Here is a 7,843-nt window from a genome sequence, read left to right on the forward strand (position 1 = left end):
TCTATATAACATTTTTTCTAGAGAAATACTTTATGTGTATTGGATGCATGCAATAAATACAAAACATAAAAAATAAAATACTAAATATGCTACAGACAACTAAATAGATAATCTATTGTATAAGTTGTCTATTTAGCTATGTGTATTATATCAAATAGACAACGACCCGTCTATACTATTGTGCATGCTCTTAACCCTCTATACTCTAGGGCTGCTATGTTCGACGTTGTTAGCTTCTGAATTTAAGGGTGTGTTTGTCTATTGTCCTCGATGTTTTTTCTTACGATCAAAATATATACTTAGTTTTATAGTAGAGCATACCTAAAAGTGTATTTGGTTAGTAGGATTTGGGTGGATAGTACATAACCGCCATCTTTTTAGGTTGTTTGGTTGGAGGATAAAGGTAGCCGCCATAGTTTGTTTGGTTGGAGGATAAAGGTAAGATTTATCCACCATCCAGAAGATATTCTCTCTTGATGCTATATATAAAATGGGTGGACAAGGCCGTATACTCACCTCACCTTCGTATATTTTTTTTCCTTCTTCACCTTCTCACCACAGAACCGGAGAACAATAACCCCATAAACCCGGCGGTGGGCGGCAGGCTGCCGAGCTAGGCGATCTGCGGAGGGCGGCGGAGGAGCTTCGGTTGGAGAGGGTTATTACAGTTGTTTCCAGTTTTAAAAATCCAGTAGATAGTAACCTTGTTTGGAGTAATTTACTAGATTTTGGAGGAAAAATAAGATCAACTACCCAGAGGAATAATTCCTATTTAGTCTGTAGGAATTTCATAGGATATGGAAAATTCTGCTACATTTTTTAGAATTATAATTATACTGTAGTACATTTGATAGCTTATTCCTTAACTCAATATTGTTATGTTGTCTTGGGCAGATAGCAGCATATATATCTTTCGAAGCCATGAAGATTGAACGCGATTTGCACATGATGAAAGGGGATGGTGAGTTCAGCTATGCCAAGAATTCTATGATACAGGTCTCTGTACAACTCTTATCTTTCCTCCATTTATTTGGTTATTTAATTTGTTGTTTCATTTATAATTTATCACCCTGTAGACTGTACTCCCTAGTAATATATATAGACCATATAGGATAACTACTAATATATAGTGGAATTTTTTGTGTGTGTATATATATACGTAACAAAACTAATGTATTCTATGCTCCCTCTTTATAAGGCTCAAATACTCTCTCACCCCTTTGTCAACTCCCGTTCATATGAAAAGTGTAGTAACACGAAGATAAAAATACAGTAACATGTCTTATAAAATACAGTAACAACGTTAAAATATAGTCATGACAGATCTAGTTTTTTAAATTAAATTTTTTTAACCAATGTGGTGAAAACGGTTTTAAAAAATAATATAAAACATATGAGATATTGCTCTCTAAAGATTGGGAATGCAATATTTTAGCTCTCTCACATGCATTAGTTATACTGTAGCAACAATATACCTTCATGATGTTACTGTACTTCTATCGTGATGTTACTGCATTTCTATCACGACGTTATGTGTAACACATGTTACTGCACGTATATCGCGATGTTACTGCACTTTTATCATGACATTACTGCAATTGTGCAGTAACAATACACATATTTTATAGCAACATAGCGTTATTACTATATACAAGGCGTATCGTTACTGCACTTATAGATATTTCTTAAGATTTTAAACTTTAGACAATTTTATCTCTCACCTCATATATTATTTTTTAAAAACTTTTGTATCATATTGTCTGAAAAAATTGTTTTAAAAAGTTGATGGGAGGTGGGATGGGCCATGGGTGGCCTTGGAAGGGAGAGGAGTGTAGAATAACTTATACTAAGTAGGTACACATATTAGTCTTGCTATATATGTATGTATGTATCTATGTATGTATGTATGCGTGCGTGCGTAGATATTGAATTAATTAACAAGTTAAATCCCAATTTGGCAAGCCCACGACACCTTTCTCCCCACTGTCAGTTACGGTCGGCCAGCATCAAAGTTGACACATGAAAAATGTTGTATTTGTTTGGCCACAACTTTGATAATTTTCTGCCTCATATCTATCCACAGAGAAGAGCTGTTCTTACTACCAGGCCAATACTCGAGAAAGCTGTAAGGGAAGTGTGCAGAGATCTTCATCCCCAATCATTGGTCGTAGCTGACCTAGGTTGCTCCTCCAGTAAAAACACACTCCTCTTCGTCTCTGAGGTGCTGAACACGATATGCGAAACTCCTGGCAGCACCCTCGACAAGGGGGAGAGCGCCATGGAGGTCCAGTTCTTTCTCAATGACGTCCCTGGCAACGACTTCAATCATGTGTTCCAATCGCTGGAGCAACTCGAACAAGAATGCGCCTGCAGAGGGCTGCAGCCTCCTCCACACTATGTGGCAGGTCTGCCAGGCTCCTTCTACATCAGGCTCTTCCTGCGCAACAGCGTCCATCTCTTCCATTCCTCCATGAGCATCATGTGGCTCTCTCAGGTACATCAAGGAGTGATAATGGACCTAACTATTTTGCCTATAAAATTTAAGGGTTGGATTCAAAACAAGTTAAAAATAAAATTGTATAGAGTTTTAAGCTAAAAGTTTTTTAAGAATTAAATAGGGTTATGAAAGAACCAACAGACCTTGGCCCATTCCCACTTCTAGATACATCAAGCTTGCTGATGATCATATATACTACCTCCATCCCTAAATGTTTGACGCCGTTGAATTTTTCTATACATGTTTAACGTCTTATTCAAAAAATTTATATAACTATTAATTATTTTATATCATTTCATTTATTGTTAAATGTACTTTTATTTATATATATAGCTTTATATAGTTTACAAAAGAATTAAACTAAAATGAAGGGTCAAACATATGTTAAAAAGTCAACGGCGTCTAACATTTAGGGATGGTGGGAGTATATCCCAATATTGCATAAACTTGATTAGGACGTCCCTTAATTAATTTAGCTTATTCTCATCATCTGTATGTGCATTTGGACAAGCAGGTCCCTGAGCATCTTGGCTGCTTGAATGAAGGGAATGTTCACGTAGGGGCAACCACACAGCCAGCAGTGGCAAGGCTCTTCCAGGACCAGTTTGAGAAGGACTTCCCCGGTTCCTGCAGATGAGGTGCAGAGAGATTGTGGCTGGAGGCCGGATGGTGCTGACACTTGTTGGGAGGAAGAGGAAAGAGGTGTTCGATGCAGGAAGGACAACCAACATATTCGAGTTACTCTCGCAGGGGCTGCGCACTCTCGTTTCTGAGGAATGCATGTTATTGTTTGAACCACAATGTCATTCTTTGATGTTAAACTTAACAGATTTGCTGTGGCTCAACAAAAGATAACTCTACCGGTACTTCGAGATACCAAATCATTTTTCATCATTGGATCTAGCTGAGTAGGATGTGTGTTGTTAGATCGAATGATCAGAAACGATTTGGTACCGTAAGGTACCGGTACCTCGAGATACTTTTTGGTACTTTTTGTTGGACTGTAAAATTGCTCATTAAGAGACTTGCTCCTAATTAAAATCGAAGTGCACCTAATTAGCAGAGAGAGCGCTAGCTATAAATAGCTATCTAAAATTTGTGTTTTGGTCCGTACCTTACTGAATTCTTCATGGAAATACCTAGCACATGTAAAATATGTTAAAATATGCTTGTAAATGGAAAGATAACTATTTTAAAAAAATAAAGTTGACTTCTATTCTTAATTTTATACTGGCCTCTTATACTACTAGTAGAAATAGTAGTAGAAACAACCTGATCCGTCGATTTACAAGTCCCTCACTTCATTGGGCAATTATACCATATTGGTTTTATACTACAAATAAACATGAGTTTCTCTTGACACAGATTTGAAACACGTGACAATATAAAATAGACGTATAAAAAGTACGAAGAGCATATTTCTGTACTTCTTTTGTTTATCCCACTAGCATATATTAGCCTTTAATTGTACAATGTTTTTAATCTGAAGCGCGATAAAAAGGGTCCCCCTAATGATCAAATATTTGAAATTTTAATTTCAACAATCAAATTCGGTCACATCCATTGGATGATAGCATAAAGACGTGCACGCTAATCAAATCCATACACGCCCTCCCTCTAGCCCCGTATGCATTGCGCGCGTGTTTGACAGAAGAACAAAAAATTAAATGTTTGATCAATAGCAAAAGTACAATAAAAATCAACTCATGCGTACATAGATCGATAGAGTGAAACTGATACATGGTAAATTTTGCATTTTGCACAACAGGGACGTGTTGAGAAGGAGAAGCTGGACTCCTTCAACATACCGATGTACTGGCCTTCGACTGAGGAGCTGAAGCAGCTGGTGCAGCAGAACGGGCTGCTTCACATCACTGACATCCATCTCTTCGAGATGGACGGTAGCCCCACGGATGAGTCGCCGGAGTCGGCCGGTGCTGCCGTCGCCGCCGCTCAGGCCGCCGGCGAGAGTATGTCTGCGGCCCTAAGGGCAGGGACGGGGCCCCTGATCGTGAGCCATTTTGGGGAGTCTCTACTTGACGAGCTGTTTGCTTTGTTTGCCCGTGATTTTGCTAGCTATATTGAGAGCGAGGATGAGGAGAGCGGCATCATTGTGATCATAATGTCCTTGCAGGCAAAACAAACTAGCTAGCAAGCTAATAGTAGTGTCACCATATGTGCTCTCCTTAATTAGAGTGTTTCAATAACAAGCTATTTTATAGTGCTCCTTCTTACTTCCTCTGTTTCACGATGTAAGGCTTCCTATTCTTGTTTAGATTTATATGGATGCTAATCAATCTTGATATATATATATACAAATTATATACTCCCTCCTTTTTTTTGTTTGACGCCGTTGACTTTTTTATTTACATTTGACCATCCGTATTATTCAAAGATTTCTAACTTAATTCAGTGGCACATGCATGTTAATATAATTTCAAATTTGAAATATGTGAAGCTACGCATGCAAATAAATTCAACCACACAGACATCACAAAAATTTCTTCTATGGCTTTAATATTTTTAAAATACCCGCAATGTGTATGCATTATTGTCAGATTTGAACTTTTGCATTCTACTGTTCATTTCTGACTCTAAATATGATTCAAATGTGATGAAAGAAATTGCACCCACGCTACTACATAAATGATTATCCCAGGTGATCCTCTAAACATCTCAAACGGACCATACCAGGTACCATCTAAGATGAGCTCTCTTGCAAAAAAAAAAAACTTATCACAGGCGGGCCACTTAATGCCATTATTACAGGTGGGCCACTAAGAAGCCCGTATGAGAAAACTTGTTATTGTACGCGGGCCTCCTAGTGGCCCTTCCGCAATAGTATGAATTTCAAAATAATATATATTTGCACCTAAGTTTTTCATATTAATTCAGATATAGATGAAAATTTGTAATTGAAATTTTTTTATTTGAGATTTCTATAGATCCAAATATTCCCTATAATATCTTATATATTCTTTTACAAAATCTCAGTTTTTATGTTTTGAATGACCACAATTGAAGATATGATCTATATGAAAGTTATAAAACTCGATCAGATTTGTAACTTTGTAATTGATTACATTTTCATTTAATATTATTTGTAAACAATATAATTTAGAAGATATAAAGTTAAAATTATAACATCTTGCTATTAAGCAAAAAGGGATTTATAGTGTAGTGAAAAGGATGAGTGTGTGTGAATATAAGGTGTTGATTTAAAAAGTATGGCTAGTCTCACCACACAAAAAGAGCTGGTCATGCCAAATAACCCAGCTATGAAAAGGAGTTTTGACTGCCTGCGAAGGTGTTCTCAGTAGTGGAGAATTGTGGGTGTACCATTAGTAAGTTGTTACATTATATCAACCATTTGTGTCAAAGTTTAATGTATGATACAGACAAACTAAGAACATGTTAAAAAATCCTTCAATAATATATCCTCGTATCGAGAGAAATTTTAAACAACGATTTCTTTTTCAGAGTGAAAATGAAATAAAGTGCAGTCTAATGTAACAAGTTGACACGACGAAACTTTTGGTATTTAGGAGATGCCATCTGAGCAATTTTTTGGAGATGGTTTTGTTCCCTGTTTTCTATTGCTTCCAGCTTCCATTCAGTACAGAGACAGATTCAACGTTGGGCTGTAGGGGCTCCAGCCCCCTACACACTAGATACCTCATAGAAAATATGGGAGAGAGAAGGAGGAAAGAAGAGGCGCTGGAGTCCTGGATCCGCCTCTAATTTAGTAGAGATGGATTGATCCCGCTAACCACTCGATACAACCTCACCTCTAGAAATCACTTTGTATCGGTGTCGTACCTAATGTTAGACTTAACCAATATATGGACAAATGGAGGGTTCCACAATTAACCACAATATAACTAGGTTAATTAGATTCATACCATTGCAAATATACCAATTTAGAAAAATACCATTAAAATTTCTGTATTCACATATATGCCATTACAATTCTTTCCCGATAATAGAAATGCCATTTTGTACGCCTGGAATTTCGTATTGTCCAAAATGCCCTTTTATCTACTTACTGCCACGTGGGCCCCTCCCGCAACCCTGGTGCGACATGCCGACCTCCAAAGTCGACGGTTACGGCCATCCGACGCGGCGATGGCAAGGGCGGGCGGGGGAGGCTCGTTGTCCTCGCCGTGAGGGACGAAGGTGATGATGATGATGACCACCGCTCGTTCCGCCCGCTCCGCTTACTCCGGCTCTACCGGTCGGCCTTCGGTCTCTCGCCGCACCCGGTCGCCGTCTCCCAGACGCCCTGGCTCACCTCGCTCCACACCGCTGAGGCGCAGGTCCTCGACTCCACCCGCCCCGACGCCGCCGACCGCCTCCTGCGCCTCCTCATGCTCACGCCGGCCCGTGCGCTCCCGCTCCACCTCGTCGCCCGCCTCCGCCTCGACCTCGGCCTCGCCCCTGACTTCCCCCGGTCACTCCTCCCCAACTACCCGGACTACTACTTCGCGCTCTCCCGCGACGGTGCCCTCCTCGACCTAGTCTGCTACCGGAAGGACCTTGCCGTGTCGGCGATGCAGTCCTACGCGCAGCGCACCGGTGGGTACAAGGTCGGCGACGCGGTCCCCTTCCCGCTCTCGTTCCCGCAGGGCTTCGAGCTCGACAAGAAGGTACGCAAGTGGCTAGACCCCTCCTCCTCGTCTAGGCCGACGCCAACGCCGCACAGTCATCGCCGCGTGTATCGTCACCAGCGCGCGCCGAGCTCGTCGCGGTAGCTCAACAAGCCCGGGGTCGCGCCGAGCTTGTGGCCGCCAGCTAGGCCAACCTAACGCCGCGGTGGACGCCAGCGAGGGGTGGTTGTCGCTAGGGTGGCCCTCTGGTGACGCGGCCGTGCCGGATGGCCGCCACCGTCGACTTTGCCGGGGCTAGGGGAGAGGGCTGGGGCTGTGGGGGAGGGGCCCACATGCCAGCGAGTGGAGTGATGGGCACTTTGGACAATATCAAAATATAGTGGCCTTCCGGTCATACAAAATGGTATTTTTATCATTGAGGAAAAATTGTAATGACATCTATACGAATACAAAAGTTTTAATACTATTTTTCTAAACTGACATATTTGCAATGGCATGAATCTAATTACCCCATATAATTAAGACTTGCCAATGACTAAGGCATGCATACGTGGGTGAAAACTGGACAAAAAAATATATAAGAAGATGACTATGCAAACGATCTCTCTCGTCTGTTAGTAAATGATAAATTAAGTATGTCATTCCTCATTTGGCATCATGATGTTTTTCTCCATCTCTCTACATGAGTTCTTCACATGCATTGTTAGGCATAAAACCTATGTGATGAAATGAAAATGGT

At 40.6% G+C, this 7,843-nt stretch overlaps 1 pseudogene; it reads left to right on the forward strand.

The window, feature by feature from the left end:
* Positions 1 to 921: 921 nt before the first annotated feature.
* LOC102710742 lies at positions 922 to 7,248 on the forward strand (annotated as a pseudogene).
* Positions 7,249 to 7,843: the final 595 nt, after the last annotated feature.

This window comes from Oryza brachyantha, chromosome 11, assembly GCF_000231095.2.
Source record: "Oryza brachyantha chromosome 11, ObraRS2, whole genome shotgun sequence".
NCBI lineage: Eukaryota > Viridiplantae > Streptophyta > Magnoliopsida > Poales > Poaceae > Oryza > Oryza brachyantha.